The following is a 26,590-nucleotide window of genomic DNA, read 5'->3' as shown; positions in this document are numbered from 1 at the left end:
TTCAAAGCTAACCCTGTCAAGAGGGATTCAGATGCATTCTTAAAAAATAATGGGAAAACAAACTAGTCGAGGAGTTTCAAGAGCAGCTACAAGAGCAAAGGGACTAAGCAGGTTTCCCCACTTTCTCGGTCTTATAGCTTTGACAAAGGGTCATCTGGACTTGAAACGTTAACTCTGTTCTCTCTCTACAGATGCTGCCCGACCTGCTGAGATTTTCCAGTGTCTTCTCTTTGGTTTCAGATTCCAGCATCTGCAGTAATTTGCTTTTATCCAGGGACGAAGCAGGTTTCTAGCTCCTGAACCCTATCTTTGTTGGAAATGCACATAATATCTTCATCCTTGTAGTCAGATATTCTGCTCATCCGAACAAGGCAGGGAGAAAACAGAGGTTCAGTCAGCAACTACCCGTCTGAGAACCCAGTTCAATTAGGACAGAAACCTCCAAATTCTTCATAGAGTCTGTATTACAGAACTTTTAAACAACCAGGTTATCTCCTACTATTTCACCATTAGTCCATCAAAAAATTATTAGCATTACTTGAGCGATATTACTAATCATGCAGTGATTTCAACTGCTGAATCCTGCATTTCAGAAGGCAAAATAAACAATTTCATTTTTTCCTGTTCACAGGGCCGCATGGTGGTACAGTGGTTAGCAATGCTGCCTCACAGGTTCGATCCCAACCCTGCGTCACCGTCCGCGGGGAGTTTGCACAGTCTCCCCGTGTCTGCATGGGTCTCACCCCCACAGCCCATAGACGTGCAGCGTCTATGCTATGCCATGCTAAATTGACCCTTAATTGGAATTTAAAATTTTTAAAAATCCTGTTCATATCTTTTGCAAGTACCAGTTATGGTAAACGGTAGACATAAACAAAAGAGCACGGTGACAGTAGGTTGCAGTACTTTAGTCTACTATTTAGAGCACTGAAGTTTTGCTCGTCATTACCTAACATGCAGGTTTGTTCAATATGTAGTCTTGTACGGCATTTGAATTGGGCAATAAACATTAATTACAGCATATTGCTGTATATATACGCTGTGCTCCATTTTCTGAAAAGGCAAACATATAGTGCCTATACATTTTTGCTTTATATCATCAGTGCCTTTGACGTAAATATAACAGTTCATTGCACATAATGGGATTTCATGAAATTTTACATTCTAATCTTAACACAAGCTATGATGCTGACACCAATAGTAAATGCAGCCAAAATATCACCAGACCTACTCAAAATGATTTCTGTCTATATTAAAAGTCCACATTTATTAAACAATCTACTTAACTGCAAAAACCGGAATATCTTGTGGATATGCATACAACTATAACTGCAATTTAGCTTCAGAAAGCAATTGAAATCTGTTTACATGCAAGTGAAAACGTCATACAACATCTGCTCACGTTTCTCAAATTAAATCCAAACACCTTGAGCACAAGGGTAGGATAACTATTTTGAATGAGATGCAACGGGCACTTTATATTACTATCTCAAGAAACAGTAGGCCAAGAATTGTCTTTTAAACACCAAACTATTTTCATATACACCACAACCTTCTTTGGGATTGTTTAAGCAAGATTTTTAAAAACTCACACTTATGCATCTCTAATCCTACCTACAAATCCTGTTTGCCCAATTTCTCACCGAAAGCTGATTAATTCCAAAATTAATTTTACCCCCCACCAAAAAAACAGCAGTTCACGTCACCGAACACTGCACAGGGTGCAACATTGTACCGTCCCCACACAAAAACCCTTCGCTCACGCACACCACACGGCGTTTGCCGCCACAAAAAAAGATGCCCACTATGCAGACCACTCACAATACACTCCTGCACTTCCGTGCAAAAAAAAAACGTCGTGAAACTATCTTTGAATAGAAGCAAGACACAGTAAATAATTTCTAAAACGCAATGCATTCCAAATTGCAGTAACTGAAACAAAAGGTCACACAAGTAACTGACCCGACCTTATTTGGGTTTGTGAAGGCCGACATGAAATAATTACAACTCTCGAGCTGCTCATGAATCTCCTACCTTCGGATTCAAATTAAGAGTTTTAAAAGCATATGGTTTTTATGCTCATAATTTGCACCATGAAAATTTGATTGCATTAACTGGACGGCCGCGGTCCGGCCCAGATTCTCTAAACAGAGGTTTTTTTTTAGAAAAATTATCTATATTGTCTTACATTTAATTGTGGGTTGCAATTTATGCTGATTAAAAGAAATACCTTATTGCTTGCCCTGCACCTCCCACACTCCAGCGATCCCGGTGGAAATTCCCCGCTGCATGGCTGATCCCATTCCTCGTCCAGAAAGCTTTATGACCGACATTGGCCTCGGGCAGCAGGCTCCTTGCTCGGGCCCCGGCCACTCCTCACTATCTCCGGGTTCGGCCTCACTACTTCCTGTTACAAAGTACTCACAAACATCCGACAAAACCCCAACGGCAAAGGGGGAAATTAAAAGACTCGGCCAATCCGGCCAAAACCGACCCCTTCCCCCCCAAAAAAAGAAACCGAAAAAAACGAAAAGTGAAGAAGAACCAAAAACATCCACCGGAGCGACGGAAACGTCCTCACTTCCGTTCCGGGGAGAAACAGTGACCCCCAAACTCCAGTTCCACTTCCAGCTCAGGCAACGATTCGAACAAAACACGAATATTTATTTCTAAGCACACAAAAAAAACCCGCTGACCGGCTTAAGCGCTTCGTTTTACAATAAAACGTGCAGATACACACAGCCAGAATATTAATAGAATCAAACGTCGAGTTCCTACAAGAAATCCCAACCGTTTCGAACTGGAATTGGGAAGGTTCTCAGGCGCATCCTGAAATTATTTAAACACATCAAGCTCCACTTTCGAGGAAGATCTATTCTACTGGCTGCTTAACCAAACATGTAAAAAGAAAAAGTGACACAGAAACCTACTTATACATGCACTGAAAAGTGAAACTAAAAAAAGAACACATGTCGATGGACTGAAATGCCCGGGACACAAAAGCTTCTCGTACCAACGAAACAAAAGGACTGATTGGAAAGGGTAAATCTGTAACTCAACTGCAGGTCCCATTTCCAAAAGCAATTTTATATTCATTTCCAAAATTGAATGGAAATCTCCAGATGGAAGCAACAATAAATGCTCATACCAAATTATCATCTTGTTCTTAATGTAAACAAACTCCCCTCCATTTAATTTCTTTTTAATAAGCGACATTTTCGTATCCATCTCCTACCTGCGCTGCAAACCACAGAATTGTCAGAGCGCATGAGGCCATTCAGCCATCATGTCTGCACCAGCTCTAGCAATTCACTCAGTGCTATTCTCCTGTCTTCTCCCCATAACCCAGCACATTTGTCCATTTTAATGCTTCAGTTGAACCTGACTGCACCATACTCCCAAGCAGGCTGCATGAAGAAGTTTTTTCTCACACTGCTTTTGCTAACTATCTTAAATCTGTGCCCTCTCATTCTCGATCCTATCATGAGTGGGAATAGTCTCTCCCTATCTACTCTGTCCAGCCCCCTCATGATTTTGAATACCTTTATCAAATCTCCTCTCAGCCTATTTTTCTCCAAGGTAATAAATCCCAACTTCACCAATCTATCTTCTGAACTGAGGTTCCTCATCCTTGGAACCATTGTCATGAATCCTCTGTGCTCTTTCCAATGCCTGCTTCATTTCTTTCCAATAGCATGGCATGCAGAACCGGACACAATACTCCAGCCGAGGCCAAACTAGTATCTTATACAAGTTCAACATAACCTCCTTGCTCTTTTACTCTATGCCCCTATTAATAAAACCAAGGATACCGCTTGCTTTCCTTTTTAAAAAAAATTTGAGTACGCCCAATTTTTGTTTCTCCAATTTTAGGGACAATTTAGTGTGCCCAATCTACCTAACCTGCACATCTTTGGGTTGTGGGCAAACACGGGGAGAATGTCCACACAGACACGGTTGGCTTTCTCAACCTTCCCTGCCACCTTCAATAACGTACGCATGCATACACCCAGGTCACTCTGCTCCTGCACCCTCTTTAGAATTCAGCTTGGTATGGATCCTGCTCTGCCCAAGACCGCAGGAAACTACAAAAGGTCGTGAATGTAGCCCAATCCATCATGCAAACCAGCCTCCCATCCGTTGACTCCGTCTACAATTCCCGCTGCCTCGGAAAGGCAGCCAGCATAATTAAGGACCCCACGCACACTCTCTTCCACCTTTTTCCGTTAGGAAAAAGGTACAAAAGTTTGAGGTCACGTACCAACTGACTCAAGAACAGCTTCTTCCCTACTGCCATCAGACTTTTGAATGGACCTACCTCGTATTAAGTTGATCTTTTCTCTACACCCTAGCTATGACTGTAACATTATATTCTGCAGTCTCTCCTTCCTTCCCTATGTACGGTATGCATTGTTTGTACAGCATGCAAGAAACAACACTTTTCACTGTGACAATAATAAATCAAATCACTGTACCCTTTTATTTTATATTGTCTCTCCATGTTCTTCCTACCAAAATAAATAACTTCATATTTCTCCACGTTGAACTTTATCTGCCCATCTGTGTCTTTCTGAAGTTCTACACTATTGTCCTCACAATTCCCAAGCTTCTAAGTTTCGTATCATCCGCAATTTTGAAATTGTGATCTGTACACCAAGGTCTAAATCATTAATATATATTAGCAAAAGCAAGGGTCCCAACTCTAACCCATTCTCCAGCCCAAAAAAACATAATTAATGACTACTTTCTGTTTCCTGTTACTCAGTCAATTCCGTATCCATGTGCTACTGTCCCTTTTATTCCATGAGCTATAAGTTTTCCCAAAGTCTGTTATACAACACTGTAACATATGCCTTTTTGAAGTCCATGTACACAACATCAGCAGTATTATCCTCATCAACCCTCTTGTCACCTCTTCAAAAAGCTCCAGCAATTAAACAAGATTTTCCCTCAAGAAATCCATGCTGGCTTTCCTTAAATTAACCCATATTTGTCCATGTGAATAATAATTTGGTCCCAAATTATTATTTCTAGATGTTTCCCCACCACCAAAGTTAAACTGATTAGCCAGTAATTGCAGGGCTATCTTTATACCCTTTTTTGAACAGGGTGTAGCATTTGCAATTCCTTTTTTGCTTCCCTTATTTATTTTTTTAATTCCCCTCTGAACCTTATATATTCAGCCTGGGTCTCAATTGTATTGCAGCCCTCTGACACCACCCTTGAGTTTAAGGAAGAATGGAAAATTATGGCCAGTGCCTATGCAATTCCCACTCTCACTTCCCTCAGTATCCTTGGATGCCTCCAATCCCAAACCTTAACAACTTTAAATACAGACAACCTATCCAATACCTCCTGGTCACTCAATTTTAAACCCTTCTATGCTGAATTGCCTCCTCTTTCACCAAGGAAGAAGATGCCATGGCAGATCCAAAGTATGAATTTAATGCCCTCTGCAATCATCTTTTTCATCCCTAATTGGCCCCATCCATCCCTAGTTGGCACAATTCCTCCTTTTACCACCCTGTAACTATTTCTATGCCTCTACAAGTCTTCAGGATTCCATTTTATGTTGGCTGCCAGTCTCATTTCATTCTCTTATTTCTTTTTTAAATCCCCTCTGAACCTTGTATATTCAGCCTGGTTCTCAATTGTATTTTCTATCTGACATGTCATAACCACACATATTCTTTATCTTAATTTCTACCTTCATTCATGGGATGTGGGCTTCGCTGGCTAGGCTACTGGGTTACGGGGCTAGGGAGGAAGTGTGAGCTTACATAGGGTGTTCTTAGGGCGTCACGGTGACGCAGTGATTAGCACTGCTGCCTCATGGCGGAGGACCCGGGTTCGATCCCGGCTCTGGGTCACTGTCCGTGTGGAGTTTGCACATTCTCCCAGTGTTTGCGTAGGTTTCATCCCCACAACCCAAAGATGTGCAGGGTAGGTGGATTGGCCACGCTAAATTGCCCCTTAACTGGAAAAAAATAATTGGGTACTCAAAATTTAAGGTGCTCTTTCCAAGGGCCGGTGCAGACTTGATGGGCCAAATGGCTTCCTTCTGCACAGTAAATTCTATGAACTCTTATCCCTCTCTGCTCTATACACTACTACTATCCCAGTCTATGTTCGGATAATTATAACTACTGTCTAATTCATGCATTTCGCTATAATTTTGTTGCAAATTTATTCCTCTACATCCTTCCCACTAGTTGGTGGTCTGTAGACTAGAACTCGCAATTCTTTGTTCCTTAGCTCCAGCTAAATAGATTCGGTTTATGACCTCTCTGGAACATCCTCTCTCTCCAGAACTGCAATATTCTTGTTAATGAATATGGCATTCCGCATACCCCCTTTTCTTCCTCTCCTGAACACCTTGTATTTTGGAATATGTAACACCCAGTCCTGTCCTCTTTGAGCCAGGTCTGTTATAGCCACAACATATTTTCACGTGACCACCTCTGCCTGCAACTCACCAATCTTATTCACAACACCCCATGCAATCACATACATGCAGAGTAATCCTGTAATTTCTCCCTTACTCTGACTCCACCCATCTTATTAGTCCTTACTCTCGTGCTATCTGTAGCTATTTATCTCACCCAGTATTCTGTGTACCTTATTATTCCTCTCTAGATATTATCTCCTGGTTCACACTCCTGCCCAAGCTAGTTTACACCATTCCCCAAAGGTATGAGCAAAACACCCCACAAGGAACTCAGTCCCAGCTCTATATAGGTGCAACCTGTCTGGCCTGTACAGGTACCATCACCCCGGAGCCAGTCCCAATGCCCCAAGAATCTAAATCCCTCCCTCCAGCCACGCATTCATCTACTTTATCCTCCCATTTCACTTGCACATGGTACTGGGAGTAATTCAGCGGTTTCTGCTTTTGATGTCCTGCTTGCTAATTTCCTACCTCGCTCCCTAAATTCTGACTGTCCCTTTCTACCTATGTCACTGGTACCAATGTAGACCATGACTGCGGGCTGTTCATCTTTTCCCTCAGGATGTTTTGCAGCCATTTAGTGGCATCTTGACTCTGGCACCAGAGAGGTAACATACCATCCTGGATTCAGGACAGCAGCTACAGAAACACTTACTTATTCCCGTCAAATCAACTATTATTTCCTTTCCTGTCTCATTGTACCCCACGGACAGCTGAGACTCACCCGTGATACCATGGACTTGATTCTGGCTACACTTCCCAGACAAACAATTGCTCTCATCAGTATTCAGAACCAAATACTGGTTGGAGAATGGGATGTGCTCATGGGACTCCTGCAGTACTTGTCTGTTCCTTTTTGACGACCTGTTTCTCACCCATTCCCTCGCTCCTTGAATACTCTTAAGCTGTGGGGTGACCACATCTACAAACGTGCTATCCACAAAGTTCGCAACATCACAGATGAACCGCAGTGATGCCAACTGCTACTAACATGAGCTGCTGATGACACTTGCTGCACAAATGGTGATCCAGGCACTGAAAAATGTTCTGGAGTTCCCACATAGCACAGGATACACATTATGGAACTCAGAGCAGGCCTGCTATTTCTCTTATTAGTTAACCTTGTTACTACTAATGAACCTTACCAGTTGTAATAAACCTTACAACCAGCAATAAAGCTTAATAATACTTACAAATTCTACTGATACTTAACACACCTTACTAGTTCTAATAAACCTTACTCAAATATAAAAGACGACTTACCAGCTATTCGCTACTTATTATTAATTTTTAAACTGACAGTTATTCAGACTCAGCCCCTAAACAGCAAAGCTCACCAGTCTTTCCTGTGATGTTACACCTAAACTTTAGATTCCAACTTGAATTCTGAGCCCACAGACCATGTAATAGATATAGTCCCGCTCAGCCACTCTGAACTCTCACTTTCACCAGTTTTTAATCCCACGCAGTTTCTCTGAACTCCCACTTTCTCTTGCTGGTTTTTAGTGCTGCTCAGCCCCTCTACTTCCTGCTTTTAGGTACTTTAGTCTCGTACAAGCAGTGTCCACATCAATTAAATGTAAGGTGCTTCGTATCATATCTCATCACAAATAATTTAAAATAATTTCTGGTTAAATTCCAATAAATTTTGACAAGTAATTTGCAACCTCTGCATCCTGACTAAGCCAATTTTCCCACCCAATCTGATCATTCAACACTACTTCTGCCTCAGCACCTCTGCTTTTGTTAACTTCCGACTCAATTATTCCAATGCTCTCTGGCTGACCTCCCATCATTCACCCTCCCGCCCAAACTGAAGATTACAGAAAACTGTGCAACTCATATCCTACGTTGCGCCAAGTATTATTCACACATCACTCTGTGCTTGCCAACCCATATTGGCTCCCGGTATATGAAGGTCATGATTTTGAAATTCTCAACCACACGTTCAGAGATCTCCATGGTCTCATTTCTGTAACCTCATTCAGCCTTGCAATCTTCTGAGAACTCTGTGCACCCACTGCCTCCATCCCACTATTGGGGGGTGTGCTTTCGGCCAACTAGGCCCCAAGTTCTGAACTTACCTCCGTAAACGTCAGCCCCTCCACCACACCCTCTCGCTGCCTTGCTCAAGAGCCTCCTTAAAACCTACCTGTTGGTCGCCTGTACTAACATTTCCTTTTTCGGTCCCAGTTCGAATTTTGTAGTTTTAAATTCCCATGAAGCAAAGTTAAAGGCACTGTATAGTATAGTTTGTTTGAATTTTATACATTGAGTTTCCAGTGACATAATTTATTCATACTTCCCTATAAATTTAGAGTACCCAATTCATTTTTTACAATTAAGGGCAATTTAGCGTGTTCAATCCACCTACCCTGCACATCTTTGTGTTGTGGGGGCAAAACCCACGCAAACACGGGGAGAATGTGCAAACTCCACACGGACAGTGACCCAGAGCCGGGATCGAACCTGGGACCTCGGCGCCATGAGACTTCAATGCTAACCACTGCGCCACCGTGCTGCCCTTATTCGTACTTTCCCAATGTCGAAGTATAAAATTAATCTGGGACAGCTCTATGATCAGGGACACAATAAGAATGCAGCAAAAACAAAATAACGACTTGCAGTATACAGCGCTTTTCTCAGCCATCAGATGTGTCAAAGTGCCTTCTAGCCAATGAAGTATTTTGAAGTGAAGTCACTATTGTATTGCAGGAAATGTACCGTAGCTCATCACCATTCCTTTGCTAACTAGAATGAACATTGTGGAGTAAAAGCTTCATGGGGAGGGGGGAATGAAATAAGGAGAAAGGATCCCCTAAACTGTCACGTAAATTTGCATTTTATCACATTTTTATTATAAAATCTCATGAATACGAATGGGGTTTCAAAATGCTGCTAACCTGGAACTTCTTTTTACTGCAGTCTTAATGCTGTTCACAGTTTGACTGCCCAGCTGCTTCCTTTTCCTCAGTACTGTGGGTTTTCGTTGGGAAATTTCTTCAACTGCCAGCATAAAAATCCTCACTGTGGTCAGATCTTCCCTAGTTTAGATCTGCCTGCAACATCTGCAATTATTTTATTTGAATTGGAAACACTTACACTCATTCAGGTTATCCCACAAAGAATCCCAGCTAAAATTAAACTTTCCAATGGAATACAATCAACATAAACAATGTATCTGCAATATTGATAAGAAATAACAGCTATGAAAAGAATGGCAGTAACAGCCAATGTGATATGGGTGGAAATTAGTAATGGGGCAAAAAAGAACAACTGGCATTTGTTTCCAACCATAGGCTGGAAATGAACAAAGGTATTTTGAGAAGATGCTGGGGGAAACTGCAATGTGATATTCATGCCAGCATTTCAGTATTAGATCCCAAGTGGTCAGAACACAAACTGAAAGGGACGAATAAAAAGGACAGTTTTGTACAAGTAAACATAGATTTTACTTGTGGCAGCACGGTAGCACTGTGGATAGCACAATTGCTTCACAGCTCCAGGGTCCCAGGTTCGATTCCGGCTTGGGTCACTGTCTGTGCTGAGTCTGCACAGCCTCCCCGTGTGTGCGTGGGTTTCCTCCGGGTGCTCCGGTTTCCTCCCACAGTCCAAAGACGTGCAGGTTAGGTGGATTGGCCATGATAAATTGCCCTTAATGTTGGGTGGGGTTACTGGGTTATGGGGATAGGGTGGAGGTGTTGACCTTGGGTAGGGTGCTCTTTCCAAGAGCCGGTGCAGACTCGATGGGCCGAATGGCCTCCTTCTGCACTGTAAATTCTATGAAATTCAACGCAACACATGAAGAGAGAGAACTACGTAAGCTTTATTTGATTTCATCTTTAACAATGACCTTAGTGGGCAACACGGTGGTGCAGTGGTTAGCACTGTTGCCTCACGGCGCCGAGGTCCCAGGTTTGATCCCAACCCCCTGCCCGTGTGGACTTTGCACATTCTCCCCGTGTTTGCGTGGGTTTAGCCCCACAACCCAAAGATGCGCAGGGTAGGTGGATTGGCCACACTAAATTGCCCCTTAAATGGAAAATGAATTGGGTACTCTTGAATTTATTTCAAAAAACAATAACCCAGAGGGCAAGCATGGTGGCGCAGTGGTTAGCATTGGGACTACAGTGCTGAGGACCCGGGTTCGAATCCCGGCCCTGGGTCACTGGCCGTGTGGAGTTTGCACATTCTCCCAGTGTCTACGTGGGTCTCACCCCCACAACCCAATGATGTGCAGGGTAGGTGGAGTGGCCACGCTAAATTGCCCCTTAACTGGAAAAAAAATAATTGAGTACTCTTAAATTTATATTTTAAAAAACAATGACCTTTATATAGTACTTTTGTCTACAAGGGCCAGTTTAGCTCAGTTGGCTGGGCAGCTGGTTTGTGATGCAGAGTGAAGTCAACAGCGCGGGTTCAATTCCCCGTCCGGCTGAGGTTATTCATGAAGGCCCCGCCTTCACAACCTTGCCCCTCGTCTGAGGTGTGGTGATACTCAGGTTAAATCACCACCAATCAGCTCTCCCCCTCAAAGGGGAAAGCGGCCTATGGTCATCTGGGACTATGGTGACTTTATTATTTTATGTATAGTTCATCTAGATATCATAATTAAGAGCAAAAGCAGTGATGCAACACTTAAGAACATACCTTGGTACAAAATATGTACAATATATCCTCCTAAGACACCAACCACAAAGTAAATTTTGCCGCAGCATAACCACTTTCCTCAGCTGTCAAATAATGATCTTTTTAGGCTTCTTGGGCACATCAACCCAAAGTTTGACCAGGTCACTAACGGCATGGTTGGGTAATACCTTAATGCGGTGTCCTGATTTACTAGAAAAATGCCCTTTGGACCAGTTTACAGCCAGATATGGGACACGACATGCATCTGTAAGGGAGCCCAGACCTGACAAACAGTGATTCCTGGTACGGTGTGTATGATTTAAAATGTTTGTTATTTCTTTCTCAAGAGTTACAAAGCCAATGCACAGAGTGGGCAGGGAAAGATTAATTAATCTCCTTGCTTGCTCCAAAAACCAATTCAAACTGAATCCAATTCATGGTCCCTACAATAAGAGACATACTAGATCCAATCAGACAAGAACAGGCATTACACCCAATCTTACGCTTGATCGTAGCCAAAAGGTGTATACGATTGTTTAGAAATGGCAAGGCAGGGCTCAGTTACAATGCATGACAGTTGGATATCCAATCAACTCACTATTCAGATTCTCACATTACAGAATGGCTACCTGGGCAAGCTGATGGGAGGGAACTGTTGCACAATCGGGAGCATAGGGACAGAAAATAGTGAATAACGTTTTACATTTCTAGTCACTGCATTTCTCCTGATAGGAAAAAGGTTAGCACAACTATCTTTAATGATGTATGATATCAGCATTCCCAATTACTGCACAGCTACCAAGAAAAGCAATTTTAAAATTTTCTCAAGATATATATTTTTGAAGCCAAACTGCAGTCTGAAACTGCCACATTCTCGCAACAAAAGTGGGAGGGGGAGAAATGGAAGGGGCTGGGCAGAGAAAATTAGGGACAGTGGAGAGTTCCACACTGCTGCCTTACCTGTAAAATCCTTATTTTCTACCACCTCCCAAAAGTTCCATCTCGATAAGAGTATCCTACTTCCTTTCCTTCTGTACTGAATAACTCCTCACGGCCGTGATTTCAATATCAACTTGCCTTACCCACTCTCTTTTGATGGAGTGGTTTAATTTAGGGATGCAGGAGGTCAGAACCAGAGGACTGCAGAGATCGGAGGGTTGTACGGCTGGAGGGCGGTGCAGAGAGAAGGAAAGAGAGGCCATGCGAGGGATTTTGAAACAAGGTTGAGAATTTTAAAATAGCGGGGCTGACGAGCCATGGGCTAATAAGTGAATGAGACAGTGAGAGTTTTGTGAAGGTTAGACTAGAGCTAATGAAAACATGGTTGAGGATTTCAGCAGCTGATAAGCTGAAGCAGCGATGGAAACAGAACAGAGAATGAATTTCCAAATTATACCAGGGTTTTAGACATGTTTTTTCTGATGTAGCCTAAACAGCAGCCTTAAAACTGCCACTTTAGCAGCTAAAATGTAAGACTGCTACAGACCTGATACCCTAAATATATTTAGAGTTTATGCAGATTTGGAACATCACAACATGCAAATTTCTGCTGCACTTGCTCAGCCCATATTTCATATTCATACAACAGGAAATCACAACAGAACATGGAAGTAATGCACCAATTGAAAGCAGCTGTGAATACATCCAATGAAAAACGACCTTGAAATTACAATGAAATTGCAATGAGTCAAAATCGGATGACACAACATTACAGTTGTTGTCAATGCCGTTGACCAATTGCAGAACAGATCCCATTGAACAATGTCACTGATAAGCCAAAATTCTGCATAGCCAATCTTATCTAAGCCCGTCACATGATCGTGCTGACCAAATCGAGCAGTGTTAGACCACACAAGAGCTCAAAATCATGCAGCGTTGGGGAAGCCATCATTTGACATTGAGATCTCCCTGTGAAAGGATGTGCAAAGCCTTGAGAGTATGGGTACACCTGCAAAAAAGTTTAAAGTGTTGTCGATTGGAGGGAAGGTGAAGCTGATACAGCAAGTGAAAACCCGTGGCGTGAAGTGGAAAGTGAACATTGCAAAGAAGTGGGAGATTCCACCATCAGGTTTGTCCACCATTATAAAATACACGGCAAACTTCTTGTAACCATTCGACAATCAGGCATTCTCTCCAGCAAGGAAGAGCATGAGAACAGCTGCCTATCCCAACATTGAAGAAGCCCTGCTAACGTTCAAGGCAGCCTGAGCAGTGAACCTGCAGCATTTTTAAGGTGCAGATCATGAAAGTGGGCAGGAAATTACAGATTACTGCCCCATGCACTCCAATAATCGCTGGTCTTAAGAGCATCAAACTGATGTTCTTACCTTGCAACTCCACGGCCAAGCTCCAGCCAATGGAGGATAGGAACCTGAAAACCCACAACTGATGGCAGTGATTTCTCAGGTAATCAAGTCATCGGCAAGGAGTACAATCCAATTGTTCAAGATGCCATATTCATGATGAAGGAGGCATGGAAGATGGTGACAGAAACCATAATTGTTAACTGCTTCCACCAAGCTGGGTTCCAGCAGGTTACGACTGCACAAAACTTTGAAATCTAGGAGTAGTGAGGCCAACCAGCCCAATAACGAGACTCCAGCAGCGACACCCGTGGAAACTTGTACTGAGGTGGATGATGCAGTGTGCTGCACAACAGAACTGTCAGATGCAGTACATCTACAACCCAGGAGGCCAATGATATGATCCTGAAGAGTCCAATGAATGCCCGCCTGCTTACCCAGCTGTTTCCCCAGCCAATGCCAAAAAGACCGTAGATACTCTGGGATTTCACACTACAGCACAAAAACACCGGAAACATGTTTGTTTGACTGCATTGACGACATGGTGAACTATATCACACACACGTCTGAAGAGATCACGCTAAGCAGAAAAGGACTACAGAGATTTTTTTCAAAGCTAGCTCCTAACATTTTCAATGCAGAGATCCAACCTTTTACTAGGTCAGGTCATTGTGAGGTATGAATAAATTGAATAAAGGCTGCTTCACACATTTACTGCTTTACTGTGCTTTCATTTGGCATGAGAGTCTTTTTTTTGACATAGGCCATGCTTTTAGGCATATCAGGTTACATAGAGACATGCTCATGTGGGAATGGAGCCTCCTCAGCCATCACAAAGTTCTGTTTAGCACAAATATGTGGGCAGATCCCCTTGGATTCGACTCATCAGGATTTTACTACAACACTGAGCTAGCAATAAAAGCTATCAAAAGAGCAGGCAAACCATCAGCATTTATCAAAATTCTTTCAACCAACACAGTAAACATTTCACAGTCAAGAAATTAACACTGAAATACAATTTGTAATATCCAAAACACATCTCTCATCTGCCTAGCTTCCTGTTGTCATATTTTTAGTGTGCATTTTCTTCTAAATAAATTTAGAGTACTCAATCATTTTCCCAATTCAGGGGCAATTTAGTGTGGCCAATCATCCAACATCTTTGGGTTGTGGGGGTGAGACCCACGCAGACACGGGGAGAATGTGCAAACTCCACACGAAAAGTGACCCAGAGCCGGGATCGAACCTGGGACCTCGGCGCCGTGAGGCAGCAGTGCTAACCACTGCTCCACCACGCCGCCCCTAGTGTGCATTTTGTGTCAACTTTTTTTAGCATTATAACCTTTCAGTCCCGTATTTGTCAGAGTTTGTGTGTAAAATCATCACTGATTGCATAATTTGGTATTGGATTCCCATCAAACAAAAATGTTTTTTGTAAATATATTTATTTTGCCATTTTGGAATTAAAATGGCATCATTTAACCCTGGTGTTTGTGGGACTTTGCAGAGCACAAATTGCTTAACTGGCTGAGAAATATTTTGGGATATCCTAACATTAAAAAAACTCAAGTTCTTTCTTTCTAGCTAAATGCCAGTGGAACAAGAGGAGGGGATGGAGCAGGGTTTAAGCAGGTAGTTTAAAGGAATCAGGGTATGGGTAGCAATGGAAGCGAGGGGTTGATAGGAATTGGAACGGTAGTAAGAAGAGGAAGGAGTAGCAGATGTGTTATGTTGGTAGCAAGGTGGGGTAAGTGATTGGTGGAATGGAGGGCAGGGAAGAGAACCAGTGATGTGGGAATGGGATGGAAACTGCTGACTGACACTTTTAATTTCCTTTACAAATGCAGTATGCAGACATTGCTGACTCCTTTCCCTGCCACACAAACCAAAAGATAAAGACAGAAGAAGATAAAGAGGACTGAAAAAAAAGATAATTATGGGACAGAAAATAAAAAGTAATACCAAAAGATCAGACGTGTCATATGTGGTCATATTCCATGACTGATGGTGCATATGACTCTGTCATTCTGCTGATTTGATTTAAAAAAAATAATAGCATAATAAATAGTTGTGGATGCTCCATCATTGAATATGTTCAAGTCTCTCAGATATACTTTCCTGAAGGATTGTCTAGTAGCTGCAAAGCTTAGTGGCAAATGTTACACCCTTGTTCAAAAAATGGTGTATGGATAGCCCCAGTAATTACAGGCCAGTCTGTAATTTAAATTCAGATTCAGAACAATTATTCGCAGGGTGGCACAATGGCTAGTGCTGCTGCCTCAAGGCGCTGGGGACCCGGTTTCAATCCCGGCCTTGAGTCACTGCCCACGTGGAGTTTGCACATTCTCCCAGTGTCTGCGTGGGTCTCACGTCCACAACCCAAAACGTTGTGCAGGGTCGGTGGATTGGCCATGCTAAATTGCCCCTTAACTGAAAAAAAAAATTGGATACACTAAATTTTTTTTCAAAACTTATTCGGGATAGAATTAGTAGTTACATGGAAAAACGTGTATTGATTAGGAAGAGCTAGTGTGGATTTCTAAACGGGCAATCGCGTTTAGCTAACTTGCTGGAGTCTTTTGAAGAGGTAACAGTGAGGGTTGATGAGGGTATTGCTATTGATGTGGTAAACATGGACTTTCAGAAGGTATTCAATACAGTGTTACACAAGACTTATGAGAAAGATCGTAGCTCATGGTATAAAAAGGAACAGTAGCAATGTGAATACAAAATTGGCTGAATAATAGGAAGCAGAGAGTAATATTCAATGGATATTTTTTGGGCTGGAGGGAGGTTTGTCATGGAGTTCCCCAGAGGTCAATATCGGGACCCTTGCTTTTCCTAATGTATACTAATGATCTAGAACTTGGTGTGCAGAGGACAATTTCAAAGTTTGTGAATGACTCAAAGCTTGGAAGTAATGTAAACTGTGAAAAGGACAATGTAGACAAGTTGGTGGAATGGGCAAATAAGTGGCAGATGAAGTTCAATGCAGAGAAAAGTGAGGCAATGCATTTTGGTAGGAAGAGCATGGAAAGAATACAAAATAAGGGGTAAAATTTATAAAGGAGTGCAGGAACAGTGGGTCTTGGGTGTATACGTGTATAGATCATGGAAGGTGGCAGGATAGGAGGAGAGAGCAATTAATAAAGCATATAGTATTCTGGCTTTTATTATTAGGGGCATAGAGTGCAAGAGCAAGGAGGGCATTCTAAACTTATACAAGTCACTAGTTAGACCTTAAATGAGAAACTTCAGTTGTGACGATCGATTGGAGAGTTGGGAATGTTCTCTTTGAAGAGAAGAAAGCAAAGAGGAGATTTGATAGAGATGGTCAAATCATGAGAGGGCTGAACACGGTAGAGGAGAAAGTGTTCCTGCTCATAAAAGGATCAAGATTTAAAGTGATTGCAAAAGAAGCTAATGTGACGTGAGAGAAAAATGTTTCCACACAGCGAGTGGTTATGGTCTGGAATGTACTGCCTGGAAGTTTGTTGGAGGCAGGTTCAAACGAGGTATTCAAGGGGGCATTATTTGAATAGAAACAATGTGCAGGGATGTGGAGAAAAGGCAGGGGAATGGCACTAAGTCTTGATGCCCGTTTGGCGAGCTGGACCAAATGGCCTCCCTTTTGTGCTGTAACAATTCTGTGATTGCTCACATTTAAAGGGTCTAGGTGTTCACAAACTCTGATGGTATGAGGATCCCTCAGCGTGTGTCACACATTACAAAAAGAGTCTACTTTTGCACAAAGGGTTTTTTTAAATTTCCAATTAAAGGGGAAATTTAGCGTGGCCAATCCACCTTTCTTGCACATCTTTTGTGTTGTGGAAATGAGACCCACGCAGACGAGGGGAGAATGTGCAAACTCCACACGGAGAGAATGACTCAGGGCCAGGGATCGAAACCAGGTCCTCGGTGCCGTGAGGCAGCAGTGCTAACCAGTGCGCCACCATGCCGCCCCTCAAAAATAGACTTTCAAACCTTGTGCCATTTGTTGCTCTGCAATACAGCCAACAAAGGAAAATTTCACCCCGGTTTTCACATTTACAATGTCACTATCCAGCAGGTTGTTGAGGCTGCTATGACCCAGATTTGTCTCTCCACCCCCAAATCCATTAGAATATATTTAATTAGTATATATCATTAAAAAATCAAATATGAATTGTTGGTCACACATTTGCAAATTTCAGCTAAGGAACTGATAGAAATCAGATTTTCTGGTTAGCTATAGATGAGGTAGATAAGGGGTTTTAAATAAGAAATCATTGGGAGTAATTGACTAAATCATATTAACCATGAGAGTAAGAGAAGCTGACTAACTGGGAATTAATCAGATAAGACTTAAAATGTTCATATTTTGCAAGTTGTGTAAACTGCTAGAGACTCCAAGGTCAAACATCAGAAAGACCCTTTGTGTTAAAGAACTGGGCTGAGGTCCCAGTTCCGTTTCCATGGTAACGACCAGTCGGTCCATGGTGATAAGTCCTGGTGGGAAATGTGTTTCACTCAGACAATGTTATGGAAGATTACCCCAAATCATTTATCGCTTAAATTGAGACAGACAGACAGTTTGGTCGAATTGAGCGAATTATAAATTAGTTAAAGCCAATCACAGTTGTAAAGAGGACAAACCTTTTGTCGGGATGAGAAAACTCATTCCGGAATCACTAACCTATTTTCTGAGACGTATTCTGCTTGCTTTGCAAAATCGCCATTTTCTTTTGTTTTAAATCACTGTCGTTTTTGTATGTGCATCTTGATTTGAAGAAATTACCAAGAAATATAATTGTATTTTGAATTCAACTACTGTATTTGCTAAAGACAATCGATCGGACTAGCTTGCTGCAGGGCTAGTTGGGGCTTTCTAAAATTTTGTACTGAAATGGAGTTTGCCAGTAGACTCTAAAAAGCTGACAAATAAAGTTTCAAATGACTTTGCCAAAAAGTACAGTCTGGAATCTCTGGTATTTGGGAACTAAGAAGGGATAATGCATATCCAGGGTTCCAAATAGACACAAGAGATCCATCAGGAATGTAACAAAATGGAGAGATGTGGGAATAGAACATAGAACAGTACAGCACAGTACAGGCCCTTCTATGAACAATCAAAAATTGCCAATCAGCAAAAAAGTGCAAAAGGAACCAAGTAAGTCACTCAAAATACTCTAAAAACTATTTTTTCATCATCTCACTTCACTCAGTCGTGAATGTAATAATGGAAATAAGGTTTATAACATGATAAAGCATTTAATAATAAATTTTACATTTGTTTTACATACCTGCATGTGCTGCATGTAGTTGGAATATATCAAGGTTTTCCAGCAAAAGCCTGTCTCTCATGCAAAAAACCCAAGCCTCGTGTTCAGGGGGCTTAGGAGAGCAGTTTAATGAAGAGGTTCAACAAAGTAACAGAATATGGGCTGGATTCTTCTGCCCCGTCTACCGCAAGATCACCACGGGCGAGACGAGGACAATGGAAAAGTCCGTTGACCTCGGGCGGGATTCTCCGGTCATCGGGCAGTCGTGGCCAGAGAATCCCGCCCAGAATATAACTCTGAAAATTCATTGGTATCACTGGCTGAAAGCTACTTGTTCATAGTTCTCAGGACGCACTTCTTTTCCGTTTGATGACCAACAAACACCGCATTTCGGAGTGAGGATAGATAACACCAGTTCTTTAATAGAATTGACTGCAAGTCCAACAATTTACATTTCATACCAAAACATTTTGTTCATAAGCCCTGCCCACTAACCAGTAATGAAAATGGTCTGAGGAATGACAGTCAATAATCTGCAGTATAAAACCTATGAAGGTAACTGAAACTTCTGCATCTACATCTGATTTACCACCAGTAACGGACAGGAGAAATGAAGCAATTAGCTGCATTTCAGAGGCTATTTATAAGTGCAATTACAGCAGGTTACATACAGAGCTTAATTTGTGCAAGATGGAATACGAGGAGAACAAAATAATTTTTTATATTTGCCAACAATACTTTTGCGTGGCCAATCAAAGAGCACTTACTTTGTCTTGAGTACATGGTTTTTCAAATCCTTTGGTGTCTGTACACCTCCCTCCTGAAGCAACAAAACCTGACTGGTGATCAAAGCAACTGGAGATCTGCTAGTCAATAATTACATTGCCACACATCGTCATCAAGACCATTATGCTGATTGTATTGGATGATGTTTGAATATCAGGTTATGGATATGCTGCACATTTTCAAAAGTGGGAGCAAAACGAACCCATTCTTCTAACTGAAAACCCAAACAAGAATTATGTGTCATTTTTAGGCAGGAGAGCAAGTTCTTTAGGTATGCTGATGACAGCAGTTCCATCAAGCACATTTCTCTTTGCTCCAACAGTTACTTCTGTGCTGTTGATTTGCTTGTCTGACAAGTCAAATTATTTTCAGCTGAACTTGGGGAAGACCAAAGCCATTGTTGCACCTGCCAGAATCTATGTTCCATTGCCATTGATGCAAACACCCCATCACGTGCCACGTGCAATATTGTCATTTGTCTAATCCTGGTCTGAGTTTCATACATTGCATGTTCTCCATTAAACAAGTTTACTTTAGTTTCCTCTTCCCTACATTGCACACCTCTATTCCTACAAACAAATTTTCTATACTCGTCACCTCCAAAATCGATACTCCAATGCTATTATTAATGGTCTTGCATAATCCTCACTCCACAAACTCCAGCTTGTGCAAAACGCAACCACACCACTTCTGTCTCACATCAAATTCCACTCGCCCATCTTTGTTGATCAATAATAGCTCTCTATTCCCGCAAAACATGTACATTAGCAGCCTTGTCGTCACAGCTATCCACAGCATTGGGCCTTTAAACCTTAAGAACTCCGCCCTACAATCCAACCTCCCGTGCCCTTCTTCAGTCCACCATGAGTTGCAGAGTTTTCAGTTGCCACTGTTCTGCTCTCTGGTAAGTCCCTCAGTAAATCTCTACGTGCCTACTCATGGATCAACATTTATAGCCTCTCATAGCCACATTTAAGTTAGTTTGCAAAAATTTGATTTAAGGTTTCCATCTAGTGTCCATCTGAGTACAGCCATCTCCAAGAACTGGATCTCTTCCTAACCCTGCCCCATTTTGTTCCATCACACCCTTCCCATTATCCCAACTCATCCACCACAACCACATCAATTACATCATTTCTTACCACTTATCCAGGCTCAAATCCATTCTTAGATAGACTCATGACTTCACGGTGTTCTGATCGACTCATTCACGGTCATATCATCTGCATGTCTTCCAGAACATCAAGTAAAACTGTTTCATCCCCACAATCCGGCACACATCCCATACAGGTCACACGCAGAATTTGATTCCTTCAACCTAGATCCCCCTCCAATCACACTGTCCCCACTGCCGAAGGTTCTTCACATCCATTCTTACATCTCTCTGCACAACATCCATTTCCTTGCTAATAAGGCCCTTCTCATCCACAAAGTATCCTGCAGGCTCCATTAATGTGCTCGGCTTGACGAAAACCCTACTCCACCAGTGATAACTCTTTTCCACACACACTGAGACTGCTCCAACCAGCCGCACATTCCATAATGCTCACCATCATGGCAGTGTCATTAGCAATGCCTGCTCCTCAGATTACACCTCCTCTGGCATTCTAGTATATACAATGCATCAGCTAATACAGGGCTTTTCAAACTCAGGGTCGCGACCCGCAAGTGGGTCGCGGAGCGATCGGTTGTGGCGTTCCCGCTCGCAGGAAGAACCAAAGGCATTTGAAGACTAAGCACGGAGAGTTCGAGGACAAATCTATTTTCAAGGCATGCTGCAAGAACTTATCGTCAGCTGAAGTGCTTAGCAGAAATGTAACATTAATAACTAAGCCAGAGAGATCGTGAAGACCAAACAGGCCCACCTGCCGCATTAAAAGTCAGCAATAATGGTGTGTCAGAAGGTCGGCCAGCATGGGTCGCGAACGCCAGCCGGCATGGGTCCGAAGGTCCGCCGGTTGGTAAAGGTGGGTCCCGGGGGAACAAGTTTGAAAAACAAAGCTAATATGTTAAACAGCAGCCTTGGCTGTACTTGATGTCTTGGTTCCTCCCAGATGTCTCAGCCTCCTATTCCACTGCTTCTCCAGTACAGCACTGACCTTCATGACCCCAAATCCGAAGAATACAGACCCAACTTCGCTGGCCCACTCCTGCAACATTCTCCATGTCAATGGCCCAGCACTTCCTGATCCTGGTATACTATACGTTCCCTTCTCACTCCTACTCTAATATCAGTTTAAAACATTTTTTTTAAACTGCTTCCTCTGGAACCCGTTCTGTTTTGCCTCTCTCTCCGTCCCCAAATTTAAAAGCTTCCTGGAAACCTACCTTGTCAACCGCTTCCCCTACTCTCTTCTCTACTCAGGCCCAACTTTCTGCACGAAAGCCCCATGAGACACACATAGAAACACATATAGAAAATAGGAGTAGGCCATTCGGCCCTTCAAGCATGCTCCACCATTCACTTTGATCAAGGCTGATCATCAAGTTCGATACTCTGACCCCACCTTCTTTCCACCTAACTTTGTATCATCTGCAAATTTGGAGATAATACATTTCATTCCCTCGTCCAAATCATTAATATACAATGTCTCAGTTGGGGTCTTAGCACAGAAACATTTTCTATATTTTCTTTTTTGAGAGGTTATTTGGCGTCTTCCACTCTGTTAAAGGAACTATAGAAGTGCAAATATACGGTTGTTGCAAGGTTTGTTAATCTGTTTTAGCAAAGTGCACCTTCAAATGACTTCCATCTGATCCAACCTTCTCTCTGTCTTCTCAAATCAGAGTCAGCCTCCAGCATTAATGCTAGAGAAAGAGTCGAGGAGATGGTGAGATTCCCCATTTCTTTGACTGACAGCAGTGATCTCCTCTGACCATTAATTTAACTCAGCACTCATTTCAAAAAATGCAACTTGGAAAGGAGAAGCTTGGTGGTGGGGATAGGAAAAAATAGAAGGAACAGTTTCTTTATTCCAAACAATAGTAATATGTTTTTAATAGCTACCACTACTAAAAGAAAGACTTGTGTTATACAGTTCCTTATCTCCAAGCATCTACAAACAGGATTTCACACAATGAATTGATTTGAAATACAATGACATACGTCGGCAAATGTTCCAATTATTTTGCATTCAGCAAGATCCGAAAAATAATGAGAGGAACTAGTTAATCCATTTTTGGTTGAGGGAGGAACATTGCCATAAGATCTTAAACCATTGAAATGGGTAGATGGGTCGACCAACCCTCTGAAAGAGCACCCTAACTAGGTCCACTCCCCCACCCTATTCCTGTAACCCCATAACCCCACCTAACCTTTGGACACTAGGAGCAATTTAGACAGTGGGAAGAAACTGGAGCACCCGGAGGAAACCCACACAGACTGTGGAAAGATTTGAAAATGGGGGGAAAAGATAAAGTAGTTTTGATTGGTAACAATTTGGTCAGTGAAGTGCACAAGGACAGTCGGACGTTTTGGAAGATGGCACAGGTTGAAGAGCTCTGGTTTTGCTGAAACTTGTGCAGGGTGAAGAGAGCAATACAGAAATCAATGTTCCAGTGTGCAAAAGATGTACATGATGATTGCAGCAGCAGAGAAGCTGATACAGGAAAGCAATTAGACAAATATCTTAAGAGGTGAAAGAATCATCTTGCTCACTGACTGGATTTTCAGTTAAAACCCCAGCAGAGAACTGTAAAAGACAATAGTGGTGCATGTCCATAGGTTCTGCTGGCAAAAGCAGCCAAGGAAGTTCATGGTAGACAGTACCAGATGCACACTTGTGCTGCCGACAGTCAAATATGATTTCAGTTTTGTTGCCAAATCGCACCGGAGATGCCAATAATGTTGCTCTTTTTAACTGGATACTGATATGACAGTTATTAATGATGATATTGCTTTTCAGAGTCGCCAGATATCAAATGATACCACCACAAGGTTTTACCGGATATCGATCAAAGACCCAACAACCAGTTACTTAGTTCAAGTTCAATGATAGTTTATTTACACACAAGAATTACTTCGACATGCAACATTAAACACAACAAGCTAAATTACACCTAACACTACAACAACCTGTACTTAACTTCAGGCACCCGGCTTTATGCAGAGGAACAAGGCCTTTGTTCAGATCTTGTGTGGCTGGGTCTGGAAAAGTGACTTTGTTTCTGCTGGGCTCATCCGTCTGGTAGCGATCGTTGGTTTTGAACTTGTCTTCTGGTTGTGATGCTGCACTTGGTTTTAGGCGTAGGTCGGGGCCAAGAGAGACCGAGCGCCGGTGCCAAGAGAGACTGAACACATGTCTCTCTTTATCCTTCTGGGGTTTTGCACTCTTTTGGGCGGTCCTTAGCTTTGGACCCAATAAGTCGGCAGGTTTCGAGTACTGCCTTCGATTTTGGCCAATAAAGGGGCGGGGGTCTTGATGGCGGGGCATGTCCTGAGCGGTCATTGGCCTTGGCTTTTTGGGCTCCCTGAGCAAAGGGAGTGGTGCCGATGAGTCTGTTTCTGTATCTGTTACCAGAGTACAGGCCTTTTGTTCTGGGGAAATGGTCCATTAGAATGCAAAGTAGCTGGGGGTTTCGTCAGCATCTAGTTATCGGAGTTGCCAATATACATCAGCTCTGAGCGTCTGAGTCCTGGGTTGACGATATTTCTTATGGTTCTTTGCAGGTGGCCATATTTCCCGGGATCCTTTGAAAGTGGCCATCCCAGATGGCTACAGTTTTGCCAACTGATTGTTTCCACGTATCTAGAACTCCAAAGATCCATTCCCTTCAAGTAATGGACAGATGCCAAATATTTTCAAACAAAGCCATTTTCAAACAGTCCATTATTTAAGAAATGTGAGAGAAACCAGAAGATGACAGATATATTAGTCTACTGTGTGTTGTGAGAAAGTTACAGGAATCTGTCATCAGGGGCAGAGTGGCTGCACACTTGGACAAATATGAACTGAGTAGAGAGTCAGCATAGATTTGTAAGTGGCAAGTCATGTCTAATTAACCTAGCAGAATTATTGGAGGATGTCACTAATGTGGTAGGTAACAGACTGTCCATGAATGCTATTTATATGGACTTCCAGAAAGCATTCAATAAAATTCCACACAATGGACAGTTAGCAAAATAAAAAGGGATGGAAATTGGAGACACTATTCGTATGGGTCAGAAATTGGTTCAGAGGAAGGGACCAGAGGAGGGATAATGGGTATTCATTTAAATTGCTAGGGAGTGACTAGTAGTGTCGTCAGGAATCTATGCTGGGGCCTCAGCTTTTCTCTATATTTATCAATGCCTTAAATTATGTAAGAAATATGTCCAAGTTTGCTGATGGCGCTAAATTAGGTTGCATAGTAATTGGTATAGATGGGAGCAGAAAATTGCAAACGGATATTGATAGATGAAATAAATGGGCAAACTGTAGCAGATTAGGTTTAGTGTGGACAAGTGTGACGTCATCCAACTTGGCCAAAGGCTCAAAATATTTTCTAAATGGAGAGAAACTAGGAACTGTGATGGAGCAGACAGATTTAGGGGTCCATGTGCAGAAGTTGCTAAAAACAGGTGGACGGTACAAAAAGATTTTAGAAAAGGCTATTGGAATGTTAGCATTTATCTCAAGAACGAGAAGCTATGTGACAGTGGTCACAGGCAGCACACAAGCACATGTGGCTAGCACTGTGCCTTCACAGCGCTAGGGTCCCAGGTTCGATTCCCAGCTGGGTCACGGTCTGTGCGGAGTCTGCACGTTCTCCCCGTGTGTGCGTGGGTTTCCTCCGGGTGCTCCGGTTTCCTCCCACAGTCCAAAGACGTACAGGTTAGGTGGTTTGGCCATGCTAAATTGCCCTTAGTGTCCAAAAAGGTTAGGACGGGTTACGGGGTTAGGGTGGAAGTGAGGGCTTAAGTGGGTCGGTGCCGACTTGATTGGCCAAATGGCCTCCTTCTGCACTGTATGTTCTATGTTGTAGAGCAGTAATAAGACATAATCTGGAGTACTGTGTCCAGTTCTGGGCACCACACTTCAAAAGGATATGCTGACCTTGGAGCCATGAATCACATACTTACCTGAAGAGGCTAAAAAGGTTAAATGTATGAGGAGAGGTTGCAGAGACTAGGCTTGTATTCCCTTGAGTAGAGAAGATTAGGAAATGATTTAACTGAGGTGTTTAAATGATTTGATAGTGTTGATAGAGGAAATAGTTTCTTTCTGGCAGAGGAGTCCAGAACAAAAGACAACCTTAAAATTGGAGCTGGGCCATTCAAAGGACATCAGCAAACACTTCTTACAGAAAAGGTAGTGGAAATCTGGAACTTTCTTTCCCTTCGTCTTTCTCTCCTCCCCATCTTTCCTAAAAGTGGCTGAGGCTGGGTCAATTGAAAATTTCAAAACTAACTGATAAGATTTTTGTTATGCAAGTGGATTAAGGGTTATACTAACTTGTTTGTAATAGAAGTCTCAAGTCCATTACAGCTCATTCACTTTTAATTGTTGCAACTGAATTGTTGCGAAATCTTGCAACTCCTCTCAACGCTAGTCTCATCTTCCAAATTGGAAGTGGCTAAGATACAGATCCGTTTTGATCTAACTGAATGGGGGAACGGCTCAAGGATCTGAATGGCCTAATCCATCTAACTGAATGGGGGAACGGCTCAAGGATCTGAATGGCCTAATCCTATCTCTATATTCCTAATTTAAATTATTTATTTGTTGCATAGTTTTCAATTATAAAACCTCATGTGCTCTTTCATTGAGGCTGTTCAAATCAAATTACGAAGTAATTCAAACTTTAAGCAAAGAAATTGACATTACAGAAACTGTCTGCATTATTATTCAAAAGCTCATGCAACAGGTCTTTGTAATATTTAAGATAGCTTTCACTGATTGATAAATCATTCCCCACCCAATGCACTGCTTGTACAATGTCATCTAAAACAAGACCTGAAGTTGAAAAAAAACCTACTGCAAGTCTAGAGAAAAGAAAAAGCACATGGCTGAACAGAATCTTTTTCTGAAACATGGTTCTATCTTCTCAGAAAGCTTTCGCAATTTAATAAAGTGTGGCTTTGCAGGATGTTTTTTCATCTCCGGGATGTGGGCACGGATCCACCCCAAGAATATTATCTGCTGGTTTTAATGGGCCCATCTAAAATCGTTTTAGAAAGTTTT

At 42.2% G+C, this 26,590-nt stretch overlaps 1 protein-coding gene across 21 annotated transcripts in view; it reads right to left on the bottom strand.

Moving 5' to 3' along the window:
* kmt2d (lysine (K)-specific methyltransferase 2D) overlaps nt 1–26,590 on the bottom strand; it is a 306,604-nt gene that overhangs the window by 259,278 nt on the left and 20,736 nt on the right. Inside the window, exon 1 of one of the 21 annotated variants that reach the window (XM_072493793.1) lies at nt 2,231–2,568. The exons of the other annotated variants lie outside the window; for them this stretch is intronic. The gene's annotated coding sequence lies outside the window, so the exon portion shown is untranslated. Of the gene's footprint in view, nt 1–2,230; nt 2,569–26,590 lie in introns of those variants that run through there. 21 annotated transcript variants of the gene reach the window in all.

The sequence above is a fragment of the Scyliorhinus torazame genome, chromosome X, assembly GCF_047496885.1.
Source record: "Scyliorhinus torazame isolate Kashiwa2021f chromosome X, sScyTor2.1, whole genome shotgun sequence".
In the NCBI taxonomy this organism is placed as follows: Eukaryota; Metazoa; Chordata; class Chondrichthyes; order Carcharhiniformes; family Scyliorhinidae; genus Scyliorhinus; species Scyliorhinus torazame.
This window is presented reverse-complemented; position numbering and strand designations above follow the sequence as displayed.